At 31.0% G+C, this 19,344-nt stretch overlaps 1 protein-coding gene across 1 annotated transcript in view; it reads right to left on the bottom strand.

Moving 5' to 3' along the window:
• The window catches only part of LOC126744686 (ATP-binding cassette sub-family G member 4), a 216,363-nt gene that overhangs the window by 138,165 nt on the left and 58,854 nt on the right, over positions 1 to 19,344 (bottom strand). The window contains exon 2 of the mRNA XM_050452196.1: positions 17,509 to 17,534. The gene's annotated coding sequence lies outside the window, so the exon portion shown is untranslated. The remainder of the gene's footprint in view (positions 1 to 17,508; positions 17,535 to 19,344) is intronic.

Here is a 19,344-nt window from a genome sequence, read left to right on the forward strand (position 1 = left end):
TATTTGATTGTCTTTTAGTAAACAAAAAACATTAAAACTAAATTTTTCTTGAAACCCCATTTCCTTAACCGCGTGTGGATTTTGATTAGGCCAAAAATTTTGATTTCTTCTATTAAAAATACCTTCTCTAGAAAACTTTGCTTCGTCTGTCCATATTACTTTTTTTTAGAAAGATTGGATCTTCTTGATTGCGTGTCAGAAGTATCTCACAATATTGAATGCGACGTTGGTAATTATCCGGTTTCAGCTGATGAACTTTTGAATATTTAAAGGGATGCATATTATTGTCGTTCAGAATTCTTTGCACAGAATAATAAGTTAGGCCTAGATCATCTGCTGCACTCCGGATGGAAGCTTGTGGATATGCGTGAAAGTAGGCTAAAACATTCACGATGTTGTCCTCATCAGACGTTACAGGCTTGGGCAAACTTGTATCATTTTTAAGTTGTGAACCAAATTGTATAAAGTTATTTTGTATTCGCACAAATTTTCTTTTATCCATTTTTTGTAAATTCGGGTACATTTCTTTGAACTTTCTGCATGTTCTTGCTACAATTTTGTCACATTGTCCATGAATAATAAGTAGATTCATCAAAACTTCATTTGAATAACTATTTCTTTCCATTTTAATGAATTTTTAGGTCACTATTTTAAAAAAACACCCAAGCGTATTTACTATTAATCAACTAAGTGTCACTGTCAAACATCAATAGCATAGCATTGTTTCATCATGACCTTTCATGGCCAACTAAAGCAAATATGTCAAAATATTCCAATTTTTACAGAAAATTGATTTTATTTCCGAAACCGAGCTACTTTGATATAGGAACATAATACATCTTTAGACAGGGATTTTAATTTCCTTTTAGAATATGTTATAATATAGAGGATGTTCCATTTAAAAAAATGCACTTTTTACCATTTTTGTATCTAGCGGTAAAATCACTAATTTTGAGCAACCCTGTATAACGTAGAACAAATTTTCATAGTGAAAAATAATGTACAATACTTTCATAAATTACGTTTATAATTTCAAGGTTCTGCTCGTTCCAGTGCCGTAGTAATACAAATTTGTTTGGAGCTATGTTTTGGTCAAAAAATAAAGAAAATAACTAATTTCTCGAAAACCACCAAAGATAGGTATAGGAATACCTTATACAAAACCAATCATAAAGTGAGAGCGGATCGGAAAATAAAAAATATACAGGGTATTCCATTTAAAAAAACAAAGTTGCTACTAATTTTTAGTATAAGCGGCAACGCTGCATCATGCTGCATGTTAGATCATTAGCTAAAACCCATGTTGCCAAATTTTCAAAAAAAAAATATTTTCCGTTCTCCGTAAACGTCTAAGGTACCATCAACCATCAATCACCCTGTATAATGAGTGATGACGATCCAAAATATTACAATGCATGGATAATGGCTATGGATGCAGGTATGTGTATAGTGTATAGTCAAACAGTATCATAAATCTTTAATTATTTTTTGTTATTTTTTTACTTAGTTGTAGAACATAAACCAAGAAGATTCCTTTGTACTTTGTACCTGAAAAATTGAAACATACGAGGAAGGTATAAAATCAAGAAGTTGGAAAACAGACAGATATTGAAACCTAAAATGAGCAAAATTTTGAAGTAGACTGATGCACAAAAATTTATACAGCTGAAAGAGAACTATTTTACTAAAATAGTTCTCTTTCAGCTGTACTAATATCCAAAATCCGAAAAATCCCAAACTAACCACAAATAAACGCCCGACACCGCGAAAAACAACAGGTGAATATCAAACTGATTGATCTGCACCCGCCTCAGTTTCTTATGGCCCATTATGCGATGCTGCGCGAGGTTGACATCACGTTGCCATGGCAACGGTGAAGGGGATCGCGGATATAACACAGGATCAAAGTTTACTGAATAAAATACATATTTTATAGTATTTTATTCAGTAAAACTTTGACGGGATCTTCACTTGGACATAAATTAGTATATTGGGGTTTTGCGAGTTGCGGCCTGGAACTGATTAATATAATTTATTGTTTATTGAATAAACTGATATATTATTTAATAAAAACTAGTTATTTTGGTACTTTTTGATTGTCTTAGATCAACAAAGAATACTCATATGTTGTTTTTATTTTCTTATTTTATTTATATTTTCTTGTGAAGCTCACCTTCACCTACTTTACCTGACGAGCCGCCCCTGTATAATTTTAGGCAATTAGAAGTAGAGGAGGAAACTAATTTTCTGAATAACCTGAAAATGTACTTTTTCCAACACTAAAAAATTATAAAACAAATGTAATTAATTCTTTAACATGTTAGGTACTATTTCCAAAGTCAAGAGAGAATAATGATGTGAGCGCATTGTTATAGAATCAATGCCGGAATTAATACAAATATGGCTTAAATAAAGTTCTGAAGTACAATAAAATCAATGGAAAGCAGAATATTAGGTAAGGAGATTTTAACACAAAAAAAACATGTAGAAAATATATTTTCTCTTAAAAGGATTGAAAAACTGTTGGATTTACTGCATGAACTTGTTGATGAAAGAATGTGGAAAAGGACTAAAAACATGGAAAAGCCAAATGCAAATAATTATCAGCACAATATATGTCAGAGTTTACATCAAAAAGCAGAAGAAATGGTGGGTAATAACGGTAATGTATCATATTCTGAATTAGGACATTTTAAGGTAAGGTCGTTTAGTAATAATCATAAATTGTATTGTGTTAATTATAATGAGATTTGTGATTGTAGGGCAATGTATTGTGAAAAGTGAAAAATGTATACATAAATATAATTGTGATTGTCCAGAATATACAGTTAAAAGTGTCATGTGTAAGCATGTAAGCAGATAATTTAAAACACCCAGTTTATACCACCAAAATGTTAAGTCAGCAGTATGGCCAAGCTAAGGTCAAATGCCGCCATAAGGAAAAACTGCTGCGACTGTTTAAGGAGTATGAGAGATTCTTCGGTCGCGTTTATATAAAAATTACGTCATCTGTAAGGTAGTATAAGGTAGGTACTAAGGTAGTAAGTTTTGGAGATAGTGGCAGCCCCACTATGCTCGAAACGCGGCAGCCCCGCCTGGTAAAAAAAAAAGTGTTGAAGATAGTGGCAGCCCCACTATGCTCGAAAGGTGGCAGCCCCACCTAGGTCAACTAAAATAAAATTAAAATAATAGAAAACTGACCACTCCATAAGTGCAATAAAATTTAAAAAAAAATTAATAAGGGTTCTGTTTGTGCCTTCTTTTGTTCCAGTTATTCCAGTAGTACGGCGCGAGGACGCACCGATTGCAGAATGGCCGTGTAAGCGTGAGGTATTTGGTTTAACCATAATTTTGTTTAGTAGTTCTATAATATAGTATGGTATAAAGTTGTAGATTTGTCTAGAACAGTTGTGCTCTGAAATTCGTAAATATTGGTGGATTGGGTAAACATGATTTAGAAAAGTTTATGGGGGGTTTTAAAAATTTTATGCAGACAGTAAAGCAAAAAGAAATGGTGATAAGTAAAAAGAGAAACCCTAAATATCGGTGTATAAATAAACCCCAAACTTATAACAAAGTGTTTATAACTTTTTTATTATTGCATGACATTGTTTTTGTGAGTGCCATGTTCTGGTATTATATCTAAGTGGTGCTGGCTTTTTGTATTCATGTAATTCGTTGGCTTATGGTGAAGGATACTTATAAAATAAATTTTTTTAATTTTGATTTTGCCTATAATTATAATTTGGTATAATTAAATATTATATTAGTGTTTGTTTCATATTTATTCATATTTGTTTTTAACTTTTGTAAATAGAACCTTTTGTGCAACTATGGTATAATATATTAGTAGATTGCTTAATAGCTAAAGTTGATATAATATAATTTTGAATATTCTGCATCAGTGTTATGAATAAACCTGCTTTATTAAAATATAATCTGGTTGTTTTATCCATAATTAATAATCTCAGATCCTGATAAATATTGTTTTTTTTTCATTGTTGAAAAAGAACATAAGAAATGTTTTTCATTATTATGGCTCATTCTCATAGTATGCAGTATGCAATTGCATCTGATGTATGGATCACACGAGACAAGAAAGTGTAATAGGTATATCATAATAATAGGTAAATAATATAATGGAATACTAGATAAAATAATAACAAAATGTGTAATTTTTAGACTATTTAATAAAATTATCGAGCTCCGCTACCTACATACAGTAATGGCCAGAAGTAGATAGACAAATGGTTTTTAAAAAAAATCAAAGGAAATAAAAATTCTATAATAAAGATATTTAAGTATATTATGGGCAACATAAACATGTATAAAAATAATAAAACATTCTTTAGAAATAATATTAATTTAGTAAATAATAAGAAAAAACTAAATATACGCTGGACAAAAGTAGATAGACAAATTTAAAAAATAACCAATACTCTTTTTTTTTTCGAAGTATTTTTTTTTAATTACAAACTAAACCATCTACAATATTAGTATTTTGTAAAATACCCATTATTGTCTATTACAGCCTGACATCTACGGGGCATTGATTCAATAAGATTGTCTATAAGTTAAACCAATATTTTTCCATTTCTGTTGCAACCGTTCGAATAATTCACCTTTATTTGAATAGTTTGTATCCCTAATATCACGATCTACAATTGGCCATAAATTTTCGATGAGATTAAGATTGGGTGACTGGGATGGCCATTTTAAAACTGGTATTTTTTCTTCTTTGAAAAATTGCTTCATAATTTTGGAGGAATGCTTCGGGTCATTATCTTGCTGGAATTGGAATCTCAATGGTAAATTGTCTTCGACATAGGGCAACATAACATCTCTGAAAATATCCCTGTACATAAACCTGTCCATTATGTCCTCTATGCGATGTAACGGGCCCATTCCATAACCTGAGAAGCAACCCCAAACTATCACTGATCCACCTCCATGCTTAACTGTGGGTTTTGTGTACTTGGGATTCAAACGCTGGCCAGAAGGACGTCTAACATATTGAATTCCATCGGAATTAAACAAATTAAACTTCGATTCGTCGCTCCAACAAACACGTTTCCATTCATGCTTTGTGCAGTGTATATGCTGACGGGCAAATTCCAATCGGGCTAAGCGATTCTTTTTTGAAAGCAATGGTTTTTTTGCTGGCCTACGTGCAAATAGATTCTCTTCTACCAACCTTCGTATTACAGTTCTTGAGGACACATTACAAATCCCTAGAGCCTGTAATTCTATCTGAATTTGACGAGAAGTCATGAAAGGGTTATTCTGGCTAATTTGTTTTAATTTGCGTACAGCTCTAATGTCCATTTTTTTTGGTCGATCAAATTTATTTTTTGGCTCTAATGATCCTGTCCTTTCATATCTTTTGATAATTGCCCAAACAGCTTTTCTTTTAATATCAAATCAATGAGCAATATCAATTTGACGATCACCCGCGCGATATGCATTAATAATGCGTTGTCTTAAATCAAGAGAAGCAATACTATACTAATTTTATTTTATAAATATCTAGACAAAAAAATAATTCCAAAATTGTTTTTGTCTATCTACTTTTGACCAACTATATTTATATTAATGCTTTATCTGATAGCAAGCAAAATATTTAACTGAAATTTATTGGTATCTTTTTATAGACCGCCTTACAAATAACAATAATTTAAAATCTAGGGGACCTGTGGGTAAATCTTTAAACAATTATATGAAAATAATACTTTGTCTGTCTACTTTTGGCCACTACTGTATATCCTTTCGAGTAGCTGCTGCGGGGCAGCGGTGAGAGGCGACGAATAAATTATTTTATGGCAGCCGCTATAGCAGAGACATTCTTAAAACGACAAACGTTATATTCCAGGGCTGGTTTATTATAAAATTACGGTTTATTGGCTTTCCGACAGCTCGGCGGCTGTGTATGGGATAGGTAGGGATACAAAAATCCACATGATTATTATTAACGCGAATAGTTATTGGTCTAAGCTGTTTTAAAGAGATGTTAAATATAGATGATTATCATAGAAAAGGAACAAAAATACCGCTTGAATGAAAACACGAGGTTGAATGCAAAAAGGAAACGTCCAAAATAGAGAATATAACTTACTCTATAGTATACGATACTTTTTTTATTTGAACAATGCTATTGATAAGCGATCGATACACGGATCCAATGGCAGCTTGATTTTTAGTGACGCCCTTGCACGCGTTTATATGCAGGGTGATTAATGACCATTACGTTAGATGTAAATGGACATTAAATTTTTCTGAAAATTAAGTTTTTACCGTGATTTAATACGCTTTATCACCTAAAATATTTGTAGAATTGCGACGTTTCCGGAAAGTCCTCTATATCACCCTTTTTTTTTTTTTAAATCATGGCCGTGTATCTGTAGCCAGTTTAGAGAAAAAGTAACTTGTGATTTTTGATTATTGAAAACTTAGGTGAAATAAATGCTTACGTATCATCGATCATCAAACTCTGGATAATAGTGCAAAATACTTAAAACTTTATAGCGGAAAAGAAAATATAGCTCTTGACTCAAGCTGTGGCGATCGGTGTCAAAACCCTGATTTGTCACCGGGTGAGCTTAAAAGAGAAAGTAAAACATTTTTAGAGGGACTTAAAAAAATAAAGAAGAAATTAAAATAATAGAAGAATATACCAGGCAACAACATAACTCGGATTTATGGTTTCTAGAACGCCAAAAGCCCCTTACTGCATCTAATTTTAAAGTAATTTGCACAAAATTTAGCACTAGGAATAATGGAGATCCCAAGCTTGTCAAGCAACTACTCTATCCGAAATATTAAATTTAAATAGCGCTAATTGGGGTAGGTAGAATGGGAAATGCGCAATTGATACATTAGAAAAAATTATCAGTAAAAATACCTTTTAGTCTGTATATTAATTAAAGCTTTCTATATTTGATAGCCGACGCCTTATTAAGGAAAAAATGTGAATAAAATGTCCAATTAGTGCCAGAAACCTCATTCCTAAGGAAGAAAAAAAAACGAAGAAATTAGTCAAAACCACGAATGGTTTTACCAAAGACAAGTCAGTTATACGTAACTGGAAGAGCATATTGCCATTTTGAATTTGGACGCCGTTTGGTGTAAAAAAGAAATAATTAAAAAAAATTAAGTATCATTGCGACAAAATAAAAGATTAATTGACCGATTTTTTATGAAGTATTTACTATTTACTCGACCTTGTGAATTCTGGAAAATCTAGAAGTATGGATATTAGAAACATCACATTAAAATAAATGTATAGTGTGAAGAATTTTTATTGGCATAAACTTAAGAGTTTTGAGTCTTTTTTAATCATACTTCCCTATATCAATATCTAGCAGTTTTTGAGAAATAAAATAATTTTGCGTGTTTTTTGTTAAAACCTAAGGCATAACTAATATATTTTATTTATTAAAATGGCGAAAGGTGCATTTTTTTAATGGACTACCCTATATTTTATTTTATATTCTATTGGACAGTTAAAATACCTTTAATTTAATATATCATCTTCTTATACCTAAGTAGTTTAGCGCTTTAGAAATAAATACAAATTTTCATGAAATTTGATAATTTTGTTAAACATTTTTATTTTGTAAATTACTTAGTTAACCATGAAAATGGCACAATGGTTTAATAAATGATAGTCACATATTAAATTAAAATATTAACATTGTGTTTTATGACCAACTTAATCAAAAAGTCTAAAATAGTCTAAAATTTCCATGGTTAATGTGATCAAATAATCTACCATCAATAAATCGACGAAAGTTTCTAAAGTTACAAAATAATTGTGTTTATTATGACCCTTAATTAAAATCTGAATTAAATAAAACAAACCAATGAAGAAGATAATATTATGAATCTATTGGCATATTTTACTATACATATCCCCAAGCTTTAATTAGATGTGTTAAGGATGATTTCGGTTTGTTTTATTATTCAATTAAAAAAATATTAGCCATTCCTAAAATGCAATCATATATACAAGTTCACGAAAGTGCAGGCTTTGAAAAGGGTCGAATTCTGTGAAAACATTTTGATCCATATTAATAAAGATGCTCACTTTGACTAAAAAATTATTTGGACGGACAAAGCAAAATTTTTCAGAAAGGGAATTTTAAATAGAAAAAATAATTATTTTTGGGCTGATTTAAATTTACGCGAAAAAAGAAATGAGGTTTCAAGGAAAATTAAGTTTCAATATATTTTGCCTTTTAAAAAATAATAAAGTAAAATTTTTAATTTATGATAAACCACTAAATTCCGCTTTTTATAAAAAATTTTTAGAGTATAATGGTAGTCATTTCGAGAATTTCTTATAATTTTTTTTTTCTTTTGTTACTTTTGCGCATAGCTAACTTAGAATGTTTTTGGTATAAATAAGATTTTTTTATCCATTGGTTATAAATCTAGAATGTAATTTTTTTTTATTTAAGTATATTATAAAACATAATAGTAACTAAAATTTTCACTGTAGTTTATTAGAGCCCTGTGACATTTTAGTTACGTAGTTAGCTATGAAAACTATGTAATTTACGAAACAAAAATGTTTAAAATTATCAGATTTCAGGAAAGTAGGTATTTACCTCTAAAACGTGGCTACTTAGGTCTAAGAATGTTTTATATTAAATTAAAGGTATTTTAATTGCTATGGGAAGTTAATCAAGATGGTCTCTTAAAATGATGTTTAAAATTTGATCTTTTTAGAAACTTAAATGACTGAGAAATATATAATATATCAAATTGAGAGTTGAAGACTTAAAAAGATAACAGCAAAATATAAAGCCTAAAAAAGAAAAAGAATAAGTTCAAAGTTTAAATAATAAAAAAAAATTAAGAATTTAAATTGAACTAAATACCATATCTGGCAGAACACTTGAATATATGAATTTTACCCCTTTTTCTACTAAATATTAAGTTAATTCTTAAAATTTTTCCATAAAATCGAAAGTATAATTTGGTTTCGCAGACATTTAAAAAATGCATTATTTAGGTAAATAAAATAAATATACTGGTACGAAAACCTTCGTTACATTAGAAATGAAGTAATTAAGTAATAAGTAAAAGGCGGCTACGTCTAAACAAATTTCATGCATAACTTTAATGGTACCATTGATATTTTAACAACTTTATTAAAAGAAAATAAAAGACTTACAAATAACTATAAATACAGGCCTTTACAAAACTTCTATATTAGTCCTATATCAAATTAAAAAAAATCGAATCAAATACACACTAGTAAAATACTTCATATAATAGGCAGATGCGACATAATTATAGTCCATATGAACTTAATTCGAACAGCAGAAAAACTAAAACTCGGGTCATTAGCGGTATCTTCTTTGTAAAGCATAGGCGTGCCACAGAAGGATTGTAAAAAATATTTTTCTCTTCACAGAATGATCGATGACGTCTCCGACTTTTATCACTGTGTAGATGGTAGTATGGGCAAGTTTAGTCAGCTCACAAACTCTTTTTAAAATGTCGTTTTGTGAGGCCTTGCGCATTTCGTTTTTTAGGCAATTGAAAATATTTAAAACAACTCTCTGGGTTTGAATATGTAAGTCTTTATTTAAATTTTTTTAATTCCGATTGTGCCAAGTTGGAATTAACTTCCAAATTGTCCATTTCATTATCAGAAACATCAAAAGGTCTCCACAATGGCATTTTAAATTGTTAGATAAAAAGTATTTAAAAACAGTGATAACAACAGTAACAACAACAGTATTAACAACGACAAAAGCAACAACAAAAACAAAGACCACAACGGTAACAACAAATTAATTTATAAAATTACGACACGCGACCAACACACTCTTAAGGCACCTGATTCTAAACCAGAAATAAAACATAAAACGCCACTGGCACCAGGCCCATGTAAAATTTATCGTATAGTCCACAATTCAAACCCCAAGCGCCGGTAGTAATCTTTTGTCTTCGTCTTTTCCACGTCATTGCTCGGGAAACGAGAAATTTTGTCAGAGAGAGTTAGCCTACCTCTCTCTGACAAAATTTCTCGTTGAACGGGCCGGGGTTTAGGAATTTCCAGCGATCAGATGTCTTTAAATATACGAGGACCGCTCATTATACAGGGTGTCCCAAAAGTGATGGATCAAACTCAAACAGAGGATAGAGGGAGTCATGTTCAATCAAAATCACCCCCTATGTTGTTATGCAATTGTGAATAGTTTAAAAGTTATAGCCATTTTTATGTATTTTTTAAATTCAAGCACACTGTCAAATAAAAGCTTATAAAAAAATTATACAGTGGATTAAACAATGCGTTTTTTTGTTTGTTTTTACCTAGAAGTGATGTACCTTTCTAATAAAAATATTTTTTTAAATATTACTTTTCGAAAGAGCTAAAAAAAAATTTCTTTTTGGACTTTTTACAACTTTTGACAAATTGACAGCTTTGACCAATTTTTTAAAATAAATAATTGTATTTTGTTGGATTGGTGGATTGCAATAAGGTACAAAAAACATTAGAAAATAGTTTATTGTTTTACATGATAGTTTTGCCATCATTTACAATAAGTGTTCAAAATGTCTGCCGCGAAATCTAATGCATAACCTACATCGGCGTATAAAATTTCTCTTAATCATTCTGAATGAACGTTCATTTTGGGTAATTAATCTAGTTGCTGTAATTATTTGGTGGCGTAGCTCTTCCTCATTACGATTTTCCCTGGCGTATACCAACTCCTTAAAGTACCCCCATAGAAAAAAATCAATTGGATTGAGGTCGGGGGAGCGCGGTAGCCAACGAATTGTACCTCCCCGTCCAATCCAACGACCAAGGTAGGCCTCATTTAAAAACTGTCTCACCTGAAGGCTGTAATGGGCGGGCGCTCCATCGTGCTGCAGCCACATTGATTGACGAATATTTAATGGAATATCCTGAAGTAAAACAGGTTTCTTCCAAAAATCTCCTATAGATTTCACCATTTAATCTGGCTGGTAGTTCAAACGGCCCAATTAATGAACCGTTAAGAATGCCACTCCACATGTTCACACTAAATTGATGTTGAAAGCGGTCATTTCTAACAATTCTGGGGTTAAAATATGCCCAGTGGTGTAAATTGTGAGTATTAAATATTCCCGCCCTCTGAAAACTAGATTCGCCTGACCATAAAATTTTGTTAAAAAATTGTGGATCCTGCCTATTACGATGAAGCATTTCTCTACAAAATTCCACCCTCTTGTCATAATCACCCGGTAATAGATCTTGAACCCATTGTACATGATAGGGATGCAACTGGTTTCTTCGTAGAATGCGGTGTACTGTTGTTCTCGGAATACTAGACCGTCTTGATATGCAGCGAACACTAGTTGAAGGTTCCTCTAATGCCATTTCAATGATGTCATCTTCTGCCTCAGCATTTTCATTAGGTCTTCCTATTCTGCGAGGATTTCCAGGAATCTGCCCCTCCACGTATGCGTTATGCACTCGTTGAAACACCGTGTAGTCAGGATATCGTTCACGATATTCCCTTTCAGCCGCTCGAACGTTTCCATTACAAAATCCATAAACATAATGCATTTCTGCATACTCACGGACGGTATAAGGCATTATGTGTTCAGTTGTATAAATAATACAAAATTGTATGTACTTAGCCAGTACCTGGACAACACAACACTACCTATAATAAATTATTTTTAAATTTTGTTTACGACAAAAAACACGACAAATCAACATTCTTCAAAATAACCGCAGATAAATTGGTCAGTATTAGAAGTCGACATACTTATGTATTTTTAAACATTTTTGAGACACTTTACTATCTTAATTTTATTATTTTTTCGTAAAATAATAAAGCAAAATATTGATTTAGCCATGGAATATTTTTTTTTGCTTATTTCTTAAAGAAATAAAAAATTAATTAGCCAATAAGAAATTTTAATAATCTATTCAAGTTGTACTTTGCTGGAATCAGTATGATTTAAAGAAGTTTTTAAGGTTCAGGATAACTCGCATGTCTTATATTTTCTTCGCAAAAAAATGGCATCAAAGTTAAGTACTTATTTTTAAAGTTGTAAAAAGTCCAAAAAGAATGTTTTTCTAGTGCTCTTAAAAAGTAATGTTTAAGAAACATATTTTTATTGGAGAGGCACATCATTTCTAGGTACAATAAAAAAAACAGATTGTTTAATCAGCTGTATAATTTTTTTAAAAGCTTTTATTTGACAAAGGTGCTGGAATTAAAAAAATACACATATATGGCTATAACTTTTAACCTATTCACAATTGCATAACAACAGAGGGTGATTTTGATTGTAAATGACTCCCTCTATCTCCTGTTTGAGTTTGATCCATCACTTTTGGGACACCCTGTATATTTCGCTATTTGTTTCAATGCGTGAATTTAGTATATTGACCGTACCCCAATTTGTAAGGTGTTCGAATTGAAATCATCTACACTATAATATCGAGTGCATCTATAGACACCCAGAACATTGCTATATCGGAACTTCCTTTTATGGAGACGTGCAGGTCTGTGGAATCAGCTCCCAAAGCACGTCTTTCCCGAACATTAGAACTTGCAGTACTTACAAATAGTAGCACTGGGGCTACTCGTGATACTTGAGAACCATAGGATTTACCATTTTGTACCAGCGCATTATGAAAAAAAAATAAAAAGTCAATACACCCTATACTAAATCACAAAACTAAAATGACCTAACTTCAAAACGTAAATAAAGCATATATAGAATTAAAATAATGGAAAATTAGTAACACTACAGTCCTGAAGTCCCTGCAAGCGCCGCTCGAGATCACCCTAGCTACGTCACTAATTTCTGATTTTTAAAATTGTGTGAGTGTAGATATGTATATGTATACTAGCGATGAATAGGATATGAATAGTGAGTGACACGTTGTTTTTTTATCCCTGTCCTCTGAAAAGAGATGCAACTGATGCAATTACAAACTGTGGTCTGTTATACTGTTATTGGGATGATCATGACTTACTTAGTATCTAGTCCAGAGCCTATGCGTTGATTCGACTATTGGAGGCGTCGATTATACTTTATTTATTAAAATTTTTCATAAAAAGATATTTTTTATTAATTATGTTTTTTTTTACTTAAACTTTATTTTACCGATACATCCAACCATATTTAATAGAAAATATTGGTATTTGAGTTTATACAGGGTGTCCCATTAGAGCTATAACGGACGATAGTTCCTTATACAGGGTGTCATTGAAATGGTGTAAAAAAATTCGGGGGGTGATAGTACTCCTAAAAATTTTAAAAAAAGTTCCTATAACTATAGGGCGGAAAATGCATATTAAGGGAGTTAGGGGCACTGAAAGGGTAAATTTAAAAAACGGTTTTTTGAAATTGTAGGCTTAAAAAACGAGATAAAATTTGGAAAAAAAATCCTCTGCCATAAATTTTGACCCAAAATCAAATGGTGATACTGAAAAATAATTTGGAAAATTGGAAAGGGTAGTTTTGCAAGGGTAGGGGGTTAATTCGTGAATAACTTTTTTTAGGTTATTTTTTTCACAACGTGGGTTCATTTTTTAAAAACTACATACTTTTTCCTACAAAAAAGGTACTCTTGTTGCACATCGCCCAGAACGATGGTTTTCGAGAAAATTAAAGGCAAAAAGTTTGCTCTGATGGGTTGCTAACTGGTTAAACAACATAAACCTATGAAAGTTATGGGGTTTCAAAAGTAAACACGTAGTTATTAAATAATTAATTGAAAAATCTAAATTTTATGATTTTTAAAACATCTTATTGCTTTAAAAAACGAAATAAACCAATTACCAAAATTCCTTATTAAAATAATGCATTTCTTAATTCATTCATAGTAAATGTTCAAAGTGACCACCATTCATTTCAATGCAGACATCTGCTCTTCTTCTCCATGATCTGCGTACCCTGTGGAATATCCCTGGGGTTGTACGAATTTGATTGGAACAGTCGATAATGCGTTGACGTAGTTGCTCTTCAGTATTAATCGGCACTGAGTAAACCAAAGTTTTCAAGTGGCCCCAGAAGTAGAAATCTAATGGATTAAGATCTGGTGATCTTGCTGGCCAAGCTTGTGGACCACCACGTCCTATCCAACGCCTCTCAAAAACTTGGTTTAAATGATTCCTCACCGCTAGAGGAAAATGAGCTGGTGCACCATCATGCATAAAATACGTGATCTGCCTCTGTGCTATGGGAACTTCCTCCAAAAGTGCTGGTAGATCATGTATTAGAAAATTAAGGTAACTTTGACCATTTAGCCTAAAATGTTTATTATTATAAATAACAAGCGACTTTTCAAAAGGTGTCAAATTAACCTCGGGGGTAGAAAAAATGGTCCAATAAGTCTATCGCCAAGAATTCCCGCCCAAACATTAACTGAGAATCGAATTTGGTGTCGACTTTCCACAACAGCATGAGGGTTCTCATCGGACCAGTGATGTGTATTATGGTAATTGAAAATTCCATTTCTTGTAAACCCAGCTTCATCCGTGCATAAAATACTAGGCTAATGAATCAAATAAGTATGCATTTAATAAGGAATTTTGGTAATTGGTTTATTTCGTTTTTTTAAAGCAATACGATGTTTTAAAAATCATGAAATTTAGATTTTTCAATTAATTATTTAATAACTACTTGTTTACTTTTGAAACCCCATAACTTTCATAAGTTTATGTTGTTTAACCAGTTAGCAGCCCATCAGAGCAAACTTTTTGCCTTCAATTTTCTCGAAAACCATCGTTCTGGGCGATGTGCAACAAGAGTACCTTTTTTGTAGGAAAAAGTATGTAGTTTTTAAAAAATGAACCCACGTTGCGAAGAAAATAACCTAAAAAAAGTTATTCACGAATTAACCCCCTACCCTTGCAAAAACTACCCTTTCCGATTTTCCAAATTATTTTTCAGTATCACCATTTGATTTTGGGTCAAAATTTATGGCAGAGGATTTTTTTTCGAAATTTTATCTCGTTTTTTAAGCCTACAATTTCAAAAAACCGTTTTTTAAATTTACCCTTTCAGTGCCCCTAACTCCCTTAATATGCATTTTCCACCCTATAGTTATAGGAACTTTTTTTAAAATTTTTAGGAGTACTATCACCCTCCGAATTTTTTTACACCATTTCAATGACACCCTGTATAGTGATACAAAAAAAATTTTTTTTATACAAAGTTACTTTACTGTCTAAGGTGCATAACATAAAAATATTTTTGGATATACGGGGTGATTCATAAATGTGATATGATACACAACTTTTTTAATTATAATGGAACACCCTATATTTTATTGCATTTTTGGATGGCTTTAAAAATTCTGCATACCTTTTATCAAGCATCGTCTATACCAAAACTTACCCGTTTGTGAGATATTTAATATTTTATCAAAAAATCGACGTTTGCACGTCTCCACAAAAACAAAAAAAATTTACTTATTTGGGATCCTATAAGCCAAATCTTTTGTAGGTTGTTAGTGCATACTTACACTTACTTTATGGTCCTATGAGAATTTGAAAATATTCTACAGGGTGTTCGCAATACTCTATCCAAAACCAAAAAATGTATACAACCATATCTTATTTTTTTCAAATGGAATGACCCATTTTTTTTATCTTAAAATGTTCACAATATGATAAGCTTTCTTTTTTGATAAGTATGTCCTATACCTATCTGTAATAGTTATCGAGTTTTTTACACTTTTTCCTAATTTCGCCCTTAAAATCCACAATAGTCGCGTTTTAATTTAAAAGAAGTTTGCTTAGTTGGCCATGGAAATAACAATTGCACAAAAATCAAGCAATTACTTTGACAGAAGATTTAGTGTTGTCAGTTTATCACTAAAGCGAAACATTTTTGCATTAAAAATGAATTTCTCAAAAGAGGATATGGTGGAGGATATGGTCCTATTCATCGCTAGTATACATATATCTACACTCACACAATTTTAAAAATCAGAAATTAGTGACGTAGCTAGGGTGATCTCGAGCGGCGCTTGCAGGGACTTCAGGACTGTAGTGTTACGAATTTTCCATTATTTTATTTCTGTATATGCTTTATTTACGTTTTGAAGTTAGGGCATTTTAGTTTTGTGATTTAGTATAGGGTGTATTGACTTTTAATTTTTTTTCATAATGCACTGGTACAAAATGGCAAATCCTATGGTTCTCAAGTATCACGAGTAGAGGATATGGAATAATTCTTAAATTTATCGAATACTTAACACATCTCAAAATATTTCGGATTATTTATAAATAACAAAAATGTCGACGAGAATTTTGGATGCGTCTATTTTTGACGAGCAATATTTAGAGATTTATTTTGTTGCGAGTAAATGAAACTTCATAATTTTTGTTTGGCTACAAATCTTTCATGAAAGTTATATATCAGATTCCTTATAAATCTAAATAGTAATCATATTATATTAGCACATCATTATTTTATATTTAACGTTTCAGCATTTTACCCGATTTAACCTTATATTAATTGTTTTAAAAAATTAGTTCTGAACTAACTCTGTACTAGATTAGTCGTATCATTATCCAAAAACTTTGAAATCTACGTCTAATGTACCTTGTGAAATCAATATTTTAGGTAAACAAACAATAGTATCATGTCGTTTTCACAAACTTCAGATCTCAGAGAATCATATAGAAATGATTCCAAAATTGAACCAATTTTTGGCAGTTTTCCTCGCATCTGAAAACCTCGAAGTACAGTGCAAAACTCAAACGACCGTGAAGAATCTTAAAGGAGTCTTTCTAATCAAGAAGGGATTTTGCAAAATTTTCTACAGAAAACAAATCCTAATTTTTCAAGAATAAATCTACGGTAGCCCTCTAGTCCTCGACACTTCGAACGAGTTTAAACCAGAAAATCTTAAAGTTTCACATTCAACTAGAAAACTTGCATCTGGATACGCCAATGCTTAATCCAATAATCTCAGTGGAAGAAACCTCATATTCAAGCAAATATTACATACCAATCCTATGGACAATCACCCTGTATATAGACCTACTAGTGGCAGTATTGCTTTTCCTTATGAAGAAAAGAAAGGTGTACAGAAACTGGTCCAAAGATAATGACGAATATCGTTCCTTTCAGGATGTTCCTCTCCAACCAAGATGCCCGAGAGTAAACCTTCCAGAGAATGCTTCACTCTAAGAGGGGAGGAGGTATATATCATATTCCTTATAAATCTAAATAGTAATCATATTATATTACCACATCATAATTTAATATTTAACATTTCAGCATTTTACCCAATTTAACCTTTTTTAATTAATTAAATTAGTTTTAAAAAATCAATTCTGAATTAACTCTGTACTAGATTAGTCATTTTCTATTTGAATAAAGTTTTTTTAAAAAAGTTTCGTAGCATCACTATATAATTTGAATATATTTCACAAAAATTAATATACGAACAAATGTTATTTCTGTTAGTTTCTTAATTTTACATTGAAAAATAGATTTGTTCCTACTTTTGGCAAATACTCTACATTTACTTACCTAAGAATCACACTCGTAGTGCTGACCTGTAACATAAAAAAAACATATTTTAAAACAAATTAAAAAAAATATTTTTGGCTATTGTAAAATTGTGATTAAAAGCTTGTTTCTCAAGGAAGTTAATATCTTATGTTATTTAAATAAAAATTTCTAACTCCCCCGATTTCGCAAATGCCAACAATGAAAAGCGAATATATAAGAATAATTTTTTCGAACATGTTTTGTTTTAATTTTTTATTAATAATATATGATAACTCAAAAAATATTTCAAAATACACTTTTGTTCAAAAGTTTATTTCTAATACTTACGGTAATATATAAGTACAATATATAAATTTGTAAATACTCAGATATATAAATTTAGGATTTGTGTTAATAAACTTGCCAATTAAATCTTAATATACTAAGTTTTTTAAACTAGAACATTCAATAAGTTAAATATACCACATGAGGCGTGTTATGGCTTTTTGTGACCACACAAATTAAATTTCCTCATTTTGCCGGGCATAACTTGTTTATTAGCGGAGTTTTATGAATTAAAACGGTCAAACGAACCCACACAGTCGCCAGACTTTGCAGTAATATAAACGGAACATTTGCAGAATTTATAGCTTTAATTAACAATTTTTTAAGGTTCATATAAGCAAGAAAACTACACTTGGGTGCCTTTATGATTATACTTAAACTATATCTGTATATTATGGTGCATTTGCGGGCAAGTCACGTACGGCAAGATATAATATAAACAAACGATCATTATAATAATGGACGATGTCAGTGAAAAAGGTTAATATTTGCACGTTTTTAGAAGGTCAAGGTTTTGATTTGAATGCACAGGTAGTGTTTAACTGACCATCAAATAATTCCACTAATTCACTTATTATAGTGAAGTTAATGTTGTCGTTTTCATGTAAAATTTTAAGTAGTAATAATAATGTAAAGGTCTTTATAATTTATAATTTCAAATACTTTTACTTGATGATGTTTTAGGATGTATAGGAACCTACGAAATAAATAATAAATACACATTTGGTTAATTTTGCAATCGAACTGAAAAACAATACCCAAAATTAAGGAAAGCAATTATCTAATCAATTATCTGATCTCAAGTGATCTGTAGAACATAGCTTGTACCGAATAGACGGTATCATTACATAGAAAGACCACGGTAACAATAGGAAATCTAGTTAAAATTTCACTAGATTGCGATCTTGTTATCGTTATCATAAAAGAAAATTTAAAAAACAAGCCATTATATGATGCCTAACTATGTACCACAGGTAAGTTGAACCAAGTTAATTGGAATAATAGCAAGAATTGAAAAATAGCAATTAAGAAAATATAGAGCGGATTATTATTTTAAATTTAGCAATTTTAGAATCGAATAAATTTATTTCTTTGCTTAAGGTATTAGCCTTCCAAACTTATTGAGAAATAGGTTAACCATAATTAGTCTTATGGTAATCCGATACAAAAAGCACATATTAATTAAAACTTTCTTTGCTGTCAATCAACAACGTGGCTCGAACAAGAGAATAGTATCGCATCTTAAAACTAGATACTGCAGAAGCATTTCGAGATCTGCGTATAAGTACAAGTACAGCTCTAGTTGTAATTTGATTAATGTGAGGAGTGTGACCTTCGATTAATCGTTTCCAGATCTCAGGTTTTATATCAAAAGGTGTGTTATCAATTGTGTATACTGAGGCAAATAAATTCTAATGACACTTGGTTATATAAAAACCACTATGTTCTCCATACCTATTTTTTACCATATTGAAAATGATCTTTATTGACCTCCATACAAAAATACTATAATAAATCCATAAAATAATA

The sequence above is a fragment of the Anthonomus grandis genome, chromosome 14 (genome assembly GCF_022605725.1).
Source record: "Anthonomus grandis grandis chromosome 14, icAntGran1.3, whole genome shotgun sequence".
Classification (NCBI taxonomy): domain Eukaryota; kingdom Metazoa; phylum Arthropoda; class Insecta; order Coleoptera; family Curculionidae; genus Anthonomus; species Anthonomus grandis.